The sequence below is a fragment of the Oryctolagus cuniculus genome, chromosome 12 (assembly GCF_051225735.1).
Source record: "Oryctolagus cuniculus isolate XC-2025 breed Fujian yellow rabbit chromosome 12, ASM5122573v1, whole genome shotgun sequence".
In the NCBI taxonomy this organism is placed as follows: Eukaryota; Metazoa; Chordata; class Mammalia; order Lagomorpha; family Leporidae; genus Oryctolagus; species Oryctolagus cuniculus.
The window spans coordinates 38,872,435-38,884,978 of record NC_142878.1 but is presented as its reverse complement, the minus strand read 5'-3'; the positions used below and the strand labels follow the sequence as shown (position 1 = coordinate 38,884,978).

The window sequence follows — 12,544 nt, the reverse complement described above, 5'->3', positions numbered from 1 at the left end:
GTCTGTAGCATTTTGCTATTGCTGCTTGAGCACACTGATGTACATACGTTAGTCAATTTGATGTTCCCAAGGCACCTGATAACACGGGAATCTGTGTTTTCAGAGGGATGAATGGAAGCTTAGAGAGAATAATATGTCTTTGGTCATCCACAGAGGTAGAGCCTTGATTTGAACATGGATTACTTGAACTCAACACCTAGGAACAAGAAAAGTACAAGTGCCTGTTCTCCAAGAACTTAAAATACTGTTTTGTGGGCGTGACACCCTTGAAAACAAGACTGTTCGATGCCTGATTGCCCCCTTTATTTTCAGATCTGAGCTTCTGCTGACCCAGGAGACATGTCTACTGTGATGTCTCCTTTCCCTCACTTTCCTCCCTGCAAACTCCCCACCCGGTTCCACGGTGTGTCCCTTCCTGATGTTCCTCCTTCAGACTCCTCTTCTCCATTCTCACCTGTACCCAACTTAGCCCATATATTCTCACTCCTGGCTGACTGCAAAAGCTGCAAATCCATAGCTCTGTCTCCAGTTGCACCCAATTGAGCACTTAACCAAAATCCTATTCACTGTTCCTGTGGGATTTAGTTCTCATTAATTCTCTAAAAACTGAGGTCAGAGGCTGCACCCTAACATTCCTTTATATCTTCTGACAGCAGTTATTTTACTGCCCCTCATCCCTGCATTGAGGATGTCTTGGAGACTCTCATAAAGACTAGAGAACCTGCCCCAGAAAAAACAAGCAAAAACTGGCAAAATGCTTCACACCTCTGGAGGGGACTATGAACCCTAAGTCAAAATGTCTGCTTTTGAACATTGATCATGAGCCTGGACCAACATCAATGTGAATACACCTTGCTCCCTGCTCTCTAACCTTGGTGACTATAACCAAAAAGCTCCTCTGTGTTCAATTAAGGCTAATGAGAACAGAAGTTGGTTGGCAAGATTCAATAATGGCAGGGCTTGATCTAGACCTTCAGGTATGGATAGGACTGTATAAGTAGAGAAGATACTTAAGGCAGGAGAAAAAGCATGGAAAAGGCATGGGATTGAGATATGGGGGACATCAAGGTGAGTGTCCGGAAGTGATGTCAGAGCACACTGGAGAAGTGAAAAGGAGGTAGTCATGCACATAGTGTCAGATCTGGCTTGGCACAGAGGGCAGTGAGGAGCCTGTGCAAGCTTCTGAGCAGATGAGAGACATTCTGATAGTGATATTCAGGCAGGCGGACACAGAAAGAAGAGAGAGACAAGGAACAGCAAGGCTGCGAGGTAGCAGTGGGAATGGAGAGGCAGAGAACTAGAGGGAATGCTGTGGAAGAATCAGGATTGGTGAGGGATGGATTAGAGTCTAAGGCTGGAAACCACTGGGGCAGGAGGCAAAACCATTAGTAGCATCCTCATCACTAGGGTGATGTGCTGTGCACCAGACTAAAACCAACATTACTGTTCCCTTTACCAACTTATAGTCTAAACCAGACACCTACGTAATATATCCAACAAGCATCTCAGAAAACTTGCAGACAACTACACCAAATTCTACCAAGTGAAACAAATCTGTAAGCAATGTCTTCAGGATGTACATCAAAATGCCCACATTGAAAACATCTCAGAGAATCATCTCTTTAGGCACATGGTGTTCTGCATGGAATCTACTTTCAGTGCAACACCATCCAATCATTAGTCATGTTCTCCTGGGGCTGCTTAAATTATTTTCAACAATAGAAGTATTAATGATGCCCACCAGCATTTCTGTTGGTTGCACATGACTCACTTCAATTTCTAATGAAGGCATGGCCAAGGATTCTGATCATGGCACCCTCTAAAGTGGCACAATTCCATCTAAATATGTTCTCATGGAAGACAATTGGTCATCGAAAGCCTCCGAACAGACATAAAAGGTTGATTAAGCAGCTGTAGAATGAGTGCTATCCACCCATGTTCCCCAGACACATCAGAGTCACACTCCAAGGTCAAGCTTCATATTGGTATGCTCACAACAGTTGTGGCAGAAACTGAGTGCTTAGGTCACTTTCTTGACTCTGGGATGATGTAAACTATTTTATTGTCTGCAACATTTTCCATTGTACTCAATCATTTTAAGTGAAATTAGGCATTAACTTATATTTGAGATGGTAGAAAGATCAATTCACTATCACTTTGTTACTTAAAATAATAAGCTCTAACTGTTCAGAGGAAGACACCAGGAGTAGGGCAGTCTTCTCACTACTTCCATTTTATTGGTTGAAATGGAAATCCAGAGAGCATGGAACTGGCCCCAGGCAGGAGGAGTTGGTAAACTTTCCCCTTCAGTTTTAGTGAATTATGCTTAACAAAAATTGTGTATCTTTAAGATGTACAAAATGATTTGATTATGCATCATCTCAGTTAAAATTTTTTTGTGGTGAGAACATATAAGACCTGTTCTCTTAATTTCAAGTGTAGAAGTCATTATTATTAACTAAAGTTATTATTCCATACATTCAGTGTCCAGAACTTACTCTTCTTATAACTTTTGGATTGTTATCAGTTATATCCTTTGACTAATATGTCCACATTTCCCCGATCCTCAATCTCCGAGAATGACCATTTGACTCTGCTTTTGTGGGTTTGACTTCTTTTGATATCACATGGAGGTGAGACCATGTGGTAGCTGTCTTTCTGAGTCAGGCTACTTTTACTTAGCACAGTGTCCTTCAGATTCATCCATTTTGCCACAAATGCCAGGATTTCCCTTTTTGGACTGCACAATGTTCATATATATATATGTATATATTATGTTTATACATACTGTGGATAAATAAATGGCTAATGCTACATTTTCTTTATCCATTCATGTATCAATGGGTGCTTAGGTTGTTTTTGTATCTTAGTTATTTTAAATAATGCTGCAACGAACACAGGAGTGTAGATGTCTTTGACACGCTGGTTTCCTTTCCTTTGAAGGGGGATTACTGAATCATATGGTGGTTCTATGAATATTTTTAATGGTTGAGAAAACTTCATATTGTGTTACATTCCCAACCACTACATATAATGGCTCCATTATTGCACATTCTCATCAACACTTATCTCTTGACTCCATGATAGTAGACATTATAACATCTCTTTTTAAAAACATTAATAATACTTTATTTCCCATTTCCTTAAGCTTAAAACATTTTTATTAACATGGAATAATGGTATATACCTCTGGGATTCAATGAAACACTTGAATACACGTATGAGTATACACAATGTACTTATCATATAGTTGTCCTCTCATTGTGTTGCAGGTCAGAACTTACTCCTTCCACTGCAATGTACTTTGGTACATGTTATTCAAATTCCCTCTATTGCCTCCACACTTCCCAGTCTCTAGTAATCACTACTATTGAATATGTATGTAACTGGTGGCCACTTGTATGATTTCTTCGGAAAAATGTCTGCTAGGATTCTTTGTTCATTCTTTCATTATGCTATTTGTATTTTTTATATTGACTTGTGTAACTTCTTTATGTACTTTGTTTATTAACCTCTTATTGGATATATGGTTTGTAAATCCTTTCTCCAATATGTGGATTGCATTTTTGATGATTGTTTCCTTTTCTGTGCAGGAAATTTTGAATTTAATGTACTCCTACTTGTTTACTTTTGTTTTGTTGCCTGTGCTTTTGATCCAATTATCCAAAAAAATCATTGCCAAGATCAACATCAAGGAGTTTTCCCCTATGTTTTGTTTCACAAACTTTGTTTTCAAGTCTTACATTTAAATCTTTAATCCATTTTGAGTTGATTTTTGTGTATGATATAAGGATCCAATTTTATTTTTTTGCATGTGGATATCCAGTTTTCCCAATACCACTTATTACAGAGACTATCTTTTCCCCATTGTGTATTCTTGGCACCTTTGTCAAAGATTAGTCAGCCAAATTAATGAGGGTTCATTTCTGGGCTGTCTAGTCTATTCCATTGGTCTATGGATCTGTTTTTACACTAGCATCATGTTGTACCAATTACTATAGCTTTGTAACATTATTGAAATCAGAAAGTGCAATGCATCCAGCTTTGTTCATTACCAAGTTTGCTTTGGCCATTTGGGCTCTTTTCTGGTCTCTCACAAACATTAGGATTTTTTTCAAATTTTTGTGAAAAATGTCATTGAATTTTGATAGGAATTGTGATGAATTTATAGAGCAGTTTGGGTGATTTAAAAAGTAATGTTGCTTTTCTATCTGCCACCACTAGGATGCAGATCTCCGGAAGGCCATCACACTCAAGGTTGAACCCTTGGATACAACAGAAAATATAAAGGCCAAAATCCAAGATAAGGATGGAATTCCTCCTGATCAGCAAAGACTGATCTTTGCTGGTAAGCAACTGGAAGATGGATGGACTTCTATCTGACTACAACATTCAAGGAGTCCACTCTTTATCTTGTGTTAATGAGTATCCTTAACTTGCTCCTAATATTAGAGAAAAAGGTTTTAAATTTCCATACTTGAGTATGATGTTGGTTGTGGTCTTGTCATATATGGCCTTCATTATGTTGAGGGTATTTCTTCTATACCTAATTTGTTGAGAGTTGTTATTATGATAGCTGGATTTTGTTAAGTACTCTTTCTGCAACTATTGAGATAATTTTATCCCTTATTCTGTTAATGTGTATCACATTTATTGATTAGCATATATTGAGCCATTCTTACATCTCAGGGATACCCCCCCCCCCTTCATGTACCATTAAATCCAGTTTTCTAACATTTTATTGAGTACTTCTGCATCTAAATTCAGCAAGGATATTGACCTGTGATATTCTTTTCCTATATTGTTCTTGTCTGGTTTTTATTATCAGAATATTTTTGTGGTATCAGTTGTAATGTCCTCTTTAATTTATGATTTTTTTTTATTAGACAGGCAGAATTAGACAGTGAGAGAGAGAGAGAGAGAGAGAGAGAGAGAGAGAGAAAGGTCTTCCTTCCATTGGTTAACTCCCCAAATGGCCACTACAGCTGGTGTGCTGCGCTGATCCGAAGCCAGGAGCCAGTGCTTCCTCCTGGTCTCTCATGCGGATGCAGGGGCCCAAGCACTTGGGCCATCCTCCACGGTCTTCCCGGGCCACAGAAGAGAGCTGGACTAGAAGAGGAGCAACCGGGACTAGAACCGGTGCCCATATGGGATGCTGGTGCCACAGGTGGAGGATTAACCAAGTGAGCCACGGCGCTGGCCCTCATTTATGATTTTTAAAACTTGAGTCATCACTCCCTTTTTCTTAGTCTAGTGAAAGGTTTATCAATTTTGCTTACTTTTCTAAAAAATTCTTATTTATTTTAATCATCTTTATTGATGTTCTCTTATTTATTCTTGCTTTGATCTTTATTATTTCTCTTCTTCTACTAACTTTGCACAGTTTATTACTCTTTCTTTAGTTCCTTGAGGTATAAAGTTGTTTTTTTGTGTGAGATTTCTTTTTTATTAATGCAGCTGTTTATCACCATAAACTTGCCTCTTAGAACTGCTTTTGCTGAATCATCTAAGTTTTGTTACGTTGAATTTCCTTTTTTTTTTGTCTCAAGATATTTTTTGATTTCTCTTTTACTTTTTGATACATTTGCATTCAGGAATGTGTCTATATTTCCAATATTTGTGAGCTTTTCAGTTTTCTTCCTGCTATTAATACCTAGTTTCATGCCATGTGATTGGGAAAAACACTTGATATGATTTATTTTAATCTTCTTAAATTTGTTAAGACTTATTTTTATAGCTTAACACATAATCTATCATGGAGCATGTTGTGTGTATACTTTAGAAGAATGTGTATTCTGTAGCTTTTGGATGGATTGTTCTGTATATGTCTGTTAGTTCCACTTGTCAAGTTCAGTGCTTCTTGTTGATTTTCTTTCTAGATGATCTTCCCACTATTTAAAGTCAGATACCAAAGTTCCCTACAATTATTGAATTGCTATATTTCCTTCATATCTTTTAAAATTTACAAGTTTAGGTGCTTTAATGTTGAGTGTATATGTATTTATTATTGAATACAGTCTTGGTGAATTGACCCCATGTCATTATAAAAGTATAAATCCCTTGTTGCAGTTTTAAATTTAAATTTGCCTGTATAGGTATAGCCACCCTGCTCTCTTCTAGTTTCCATTTGCTTGGAATATCTTTCTGCACACCTTCATGTTCAAGTTGTTACATCCTTAAAGCTAAAGTGAGTCTCTTATTATCAGCATATAGTTGGGTCTTGTTTTTAATCAGTTCAGCTACTCTTATGTTATTTAATTGGATAATTTAGCCCATTTACATTTAAGAGTAATCATTGATGGGTAAGAACTCACTATTACTGTTTTGTTGATTATTTTCTGTTTTATAGTTCCTTTGTTCCTCTTCTGCTGTCTTCCATTTTGTTTTTTTGCTACGTAACCTACATAAAACATCTTAGAGTAACAACATATGAAAACTTAACTATACTTTTACTACCTTAAACATACTTTTAAAGAACTGATGTCACAATTTATTTACTTTTTATTGTATATCCATTAACAAATAAATGTACCCATAGTTACTTTCAACAATTTTGCATTTTAGCTTTTACACTGCAGTTAAAGGTGATTTATACATGACTATTATAGAATTAGAATATTCAGGAATTCCTGATTTACTTACCTTTACTAGTGGGTTTTATATTTTCCTGTTACTAAATGGTGTCTTTCAATTTCAGATTGAAGAACTCCCTTTAGCATTCTTGTAATGAAAGATGAATTCCCTCACCTTTTGTTTATTGGGAAAATCCTAATGTCTGAAGGATAGTTGTATTGGGACAGTTGTATTAGTTAGCAGGGTTTTTTTTTTTACCTTTATTTTTTAAAAGATTTATTTATTTATTTGAAAGAGATACAGAGGGAGAGGAGAGACAGAGAGAGACCGACCTTCTTTCTACTAGTTCACTGCAACAATCAGGGCTGGGCCAGGCTGAAGCCAGCAAATTCATTCAGGTGTCCCAGGTGGGTGGCAATGGCCCAAGCACTTGAGTCATATTCTACTGCTTTTCTCAGGCCATTATCAAGGTGCTGAATCATAAGTGAAGTAGCCCAGATGTGAACAAGCACCCAGCATGGACAGAGGCTTTACCCACTATGCCACAAGGCCAGCCCCAGGTTTTTTTCTTTCAACACTTTGTATTAACATCAACTCTCTCCAGGCCTGGCCTGCAAGGTTTTTGTTTAGAAATCATGGATAGTGAGGGTTCTCTTGTGTGTGATGAGTCTCTCTTCTATTGCTGCTTTCAAAATTTTATCTTTTATTTTTGAAACCTGATAATGTCTCTTGGCAAAGTTCTCTGGGTTTAACCTGTTTGGAGACTTTTGATGTACCTAGAAGTCCAGGTCTCTCACAAGATTTGAAGAAGTGTTAAGCTACTATTTCTCTAAGTAAGCTATCTATGTCTTTCTCCCTCTCTTCTCCTTTTGTGACTTCCATAATCCATATATTTTCTTAATGGTATCCCACAAACCCCATTAGCTTTTTTTCATTCCTCTCCATTCTTTTTTCTCTTCTGACTGAATAATTTCAAATGACCTGTATTTGACTTCACAGACTCTTTCTGTTGATTGACTGAATTCGCTATTGGACCTCTGTATGATATTTTTCATTTCATTATTTATAATGTTCAGCTCCAGAATTTCTGGTTTTTGCTTAGTGATTTATATTTATTTGTAGAACCTCTCATTTTGTTCATGTATAGTTTTCTTGATTTCACTGAATGGCTTATCTGTACTCTCTTACAGTTCCATGAGCTTCTTTAGAATAATTATTTTGTCAGGCAATCAATACATCAACATTTCTTTGGGTTCAGTTACTGAACAATTAATAAGCTTTGGTGGTGTCATGCTTTCTTGGATTTTCATGGTTTTTAAAATCTTAAGTTGCTTTCTTTGCATTTGAGAAAGCAGTCACCTCTTCTATCTTTACTCAGTGGCTTCAGGACAGAAATACTCCCCTCTCCCCAAAACAGCCTGGAGAGGTATTCTGAAATTCTTTCCAACTTTCTTTACGGATGTATACATTTTATCTCTCTTTTTCACTCTTGGGGAGGAATTCTTAAAATTGTACGCCTTCTGTCAATTCCACTGGTGCTGAAACATTTCTACTGGTTTTTCTCTAGGGTGGTACCTTGCAATGTTCAAGCTTGTGTGCATTTTTCTGATTCTGCAGAATTAATCCAGCTGATTGCAATGTCCTTTTGAGCTATCTGTAAAGGTTAACACTTGCCATCTGGGGTGTGTGTGTGTGTGTGTGTGTGTGTGTGGTGGGGGAGGGGTGATGCTCATGTGGTGAACCAGGCACGGAAAGGGTAAGGCGCAGTGTTAGGGACACCAGTTTCCAGTTGTGTATGTGCATTGTTGGGGGTGGTCAGTAGCCCAAGGTTCCTAAGCAGCTCATTGGCAGCCCTGTGATGGAGTCCATGAAGCAGTTTATTAACTTAAAACCTGATTACTGTGAGTCCTTACTCTTTTCCTTGCTCCTGGCCTCTCCATCCACTCAACTATGTCAATACTGTCAGTATTCCAAGAAGAGAGCAAGAAGAGCTAGGGCTCCTGGGCTGTGCCTCACCACACTCTCGAGAAGTCTGTCCTGTCACTGAGCTGAGCCACCCCGGGGAAGGGATGATATCTATTCTTGGACTTTTTCCCTCTAACAGTGTGTTGGGACTTCTCCACTGGACTCCTACAGTACACTGTTGTCTGTGAATGGTTGCCAGAATTGGTGCACTGTGAGGGAGATCATGGTAGATGAGCACCTCTTCTGCCATGTTGCAAGTGCACTTCCCTGGAGTCAATGTGAATTCATGCAAATCAGGAACTACATTCAGTGTTCTCTAACCCATTTCCTACCTCCTAAAGTTTTGGTCAGAGAGGTCCATTGCCTAAACTCTTAATGTGTTTCTGGGATGACTAATGCTAAAATAACTATATATACAGTTATATCTATCTATCTATCTATCTATCTATCTATCTATCTATATAAAGTAAGGTCTCTGACATTCTTTCTGCATTTTTTGCTCAAAGTCTTACTGCATCAACAAAATGATGACCCAGGTTGTCAGATATTTTGTTGACTGCAGTTGTTGGTGTTAAGCACAGAAGCCCAGGCCTCACCAGAGTTCTTAATGGCAGACTTGAGTAATGTTTATATCAAGCTATGGCTTGGGGGCATTTTCTAGCACAGAATTCAGTAGACACATTTGATTTTCACTCACTACTGGCATGATGAATAGTGCCTTAAACCAGGTTTGTTATGCAAGATGTTTAACAGTTCCTGATAGGAACATATATCCACGCACTCTGCATGACCCACATGCTACCTGAGTTTTGGCCTTGATTATTTTTAATCTCTGGGCTGGAGAGATTTGAGTTGGTTCTCCAGTGGCCATGATTCTGTGTGAGAGTAGTCTCAGACCTCTCCCTAAGCGGCACACATTTCTTTTCTCAATCTTACCCTCCTCAGTCGTATTTTAAAGTCCTTTGAGTGTTTGAGAGAGGTGAATTGCAGATGATCTTGGTCAGGGGTGATAACCTCAGGTGCTCCCAGATTGGAGCAGATCCCTTTCTTTTAGTAATAGACCCATAAACTAAGACGAACTAGATAACTTCTAGCAGACAACACCAGGAATAGAAGAAGTAAGAGGCCATATACTCCACCGGTTCAGCCTTGTATCTCTCTTCCACCTACCATAGTGTAGGAAAGGTGGAATGCAAACACCGATTGAGCACTTACCCATGTGCCAGTCACTTGTTATCTTACTCTATGAGTTCACTACTATGGTTCTCCTTCAGGTAAGCAAAACAGAGATTCCAGGGTTCTGTAAGCTTACCATAGTATTTTATCTAGCAGTTTTTAAAAAATGGCTTATGTAGGAAGCAGAGAGGTATGACATTAGAACAGATAGCTAAAATTAATTTTCTTGTGCCCTGTAAGTGTCATCTATCCTTATTCCTGATTCCCATATGAAATGATAGATAAATCAGTTATTCTATTAAATATTAAATATTTGGAGGCTCCTGAAAAGGGTGGGATCCAGGGAAAAACGGTTCAACTCAGTATCTCAAAGTATTTCTGTATGGTAATCAAAATCAGCTGAAGAACACACAGTCCTCCCACAGAAATGGATTGGGGAAATCCATGAGGCCTAGCCATTCCTCTCTGCCATTAAAGGCGAATGTTCATGAGTTGAGCAGAGTGAACCACATACTCTTAGGATGTTTTGTTTCTTCCCATGGAACTCTGAATCTGTTTGGGTCTTGGGGCAACAATGAAACCAAACCAAACCAAGTAGAAAACAAACAACACAATGTTGCATTCATCTTCATACCTTGAATAGACCCACAAATCCCTCTGCCAGTCACCGGGGAAGTAACCTCACTGTGTCTAACTTTCTGGATGTGAAAAGTGGAGATGTATATATTTTCCTTCATCTACCCTAGAGGGATGGTGAAAGGATTATTGAGACAATAGCCATAAAGCTTTTGAGCTTCTGACCAAAAGGTGCTACTGGAATACAAATTATTATTAGCATTACCATTGTTATGTGGTTTAAAACTACAATCTGAAAAGTAGGTTATATAGATCAGTGTGTCAGCATGCTGCATAATTTAAGTTCAATTTTAAGTTGGTTGTCTTTGCATGCTCAGGTCCTATATTAAAGCATTCTTTTGATGAAAGCATATTCGGAGGGCCAGATGTAGTCACCCTGCAAGAAGAATAATGAGGGTGCAAGAACAGACATGCACAGGTAGCACCTGTGGAAAATGGATGTTTGAGCTCTCATTTCTCTAATGCATGTTTATATTACACTGTGGTGGTGTGGTGAGCACTGTGGTGGGGACTCCTGCAAGTCTTTATTAAGTGCTTCATGTACAGATTATGTGACCTGAGACCAGCTGGAAACAGACACTGAAATTTTGCTTTGATAAGGGAAGCATTTTGATAGAAACAAACAAAAAGATCTGGTCTCACGGGACATTTTTCTTGGAGACAAATGTGATATTCCAAGCCATTTAAGACCCTGTCTATGGGTTTGATCCTTGGGAGGCACCCTGGTATACAAGCAGGAGTATGGGCTCTGGAATCAGACATGCCTGGATTTATTTATTAGCTGTGGGACCTCGGGCACCTTGGTTTCCACCTATAAAATGGGGACAATAAAACCTACCTCAAAGGTTGTTGTGACGATCACATCATGTAATGTGTGTGAAGGACCTAGCACCAGAATAGGCACTCGTTAAAGGTTATTCCTGATCCCTGCTGTTTGGCACTTTGCAAACCTCCATCTTCTTCAAATACAATTGATATACTGGCATTTAAAAAACCCCCTATGTCTAAACACTTACATCTAAATGCTGGGCAGCCAAGAGGTGATTTTCTTTTATACAGAGCTCATGAAAAAGATAGCCTGCCCTATTTCTGCAATTAGAATAGGCCCTTTCAGAACAGGCTGATGAGAACAGTTCCTTGTGAAACCTAATCAGGACATTTGCTGCTCAACAAATCCCAGAATACTCCTAACCGGCAACTAAATGTCCAGGTACATCACTCTGCTGGCTGATCTTGAATTTGCATATAGTTTAATCTCTTTGCAAAACTCTTCCTCTGAGTTCTGAAATCACTCATTCTTTTTCCTCGGAGCACAAAGTTCCCATGTAATTACTTGTCCCCTTTATCTGATTAGGTGTCCCTGAAACTTAAAGGTCATCTAGAAAAGAAGAGTGAAAGTGGCATGGAAATGGAGGTGGCATGGGAAATGCTGGAAGAGTCTGGCATATCGCCCTGCACCCTAGACCCCTGCCTCCACACAGGAAATGTTCCTGGCCATGATGTGGCCTCGTAGAGGGCCACAGGCCTTCACAGCAATTAGAGCTGATGGAGGTGGGGCCCCCTCCCCTCTCTGGCAATTAGAAGTCTAGGGTAATAAAATAAACACACACAGCCACTGTCCTTCTTAAGAGTTTTCTTGCACGAGGGTTGCAGAAGCAATACTGAAAGTCTTGATAACGGGAGTTTTGAGTCAGGCAGGGACTGGGATGGACAGTGCAGCACTTGAACACATACTCAGTGGACCAAGATGAGCTGGTGCACACATATGCCAGGTACCTCCTCTCGGGTCCTTGATGGAGTTTTGTATTAGTCGGTAAGAACAGGGGAGGAGAACCCACTGAGATACAGTCAGTGAAATTGCTCTTGAAACACACTACCCAGAATATGCTGAGAAGCCATGAAAACTATGGTAGGTGGAGAAACAGTCATTTACTAACCCTTGTTGGCATCCTCATTTACTCGATTACCTCAGGAATGTCACCATTAATTTTCTTTTTCTTTGCAAAAAGGGGAAAATGATACTCTTTAAAAGACAATGATAGATGAAAAATTCACATGGTTTAAAAATACATTTAGCAGGTTAATTCTAGAATTTACTCTCTAGGTATTTTCAAGAAGTACAAACTTTCTTAAAACATTTCAAAAATTAATACTGAAATTGGTAATAATTTAGAAAAGATGAGAAGAGTGCATG

General features: G+C 38.8%; 1 protein-coding gene across 7 annotated transcripts in view; it reads right to left on the bottom strand.

Annotated features, from left to right (window-relative positions):
• The window catches only part of SLC25A21 (solute carrier family 25 member 21), a 559,911-nt gene that overhangs the window by 115,841 nt on the left and 431,526 nt on the right, over positions 1 to 12,544 (bottom strand). The gene's annotated exons all lie outside the window — the stretch shown is intronic.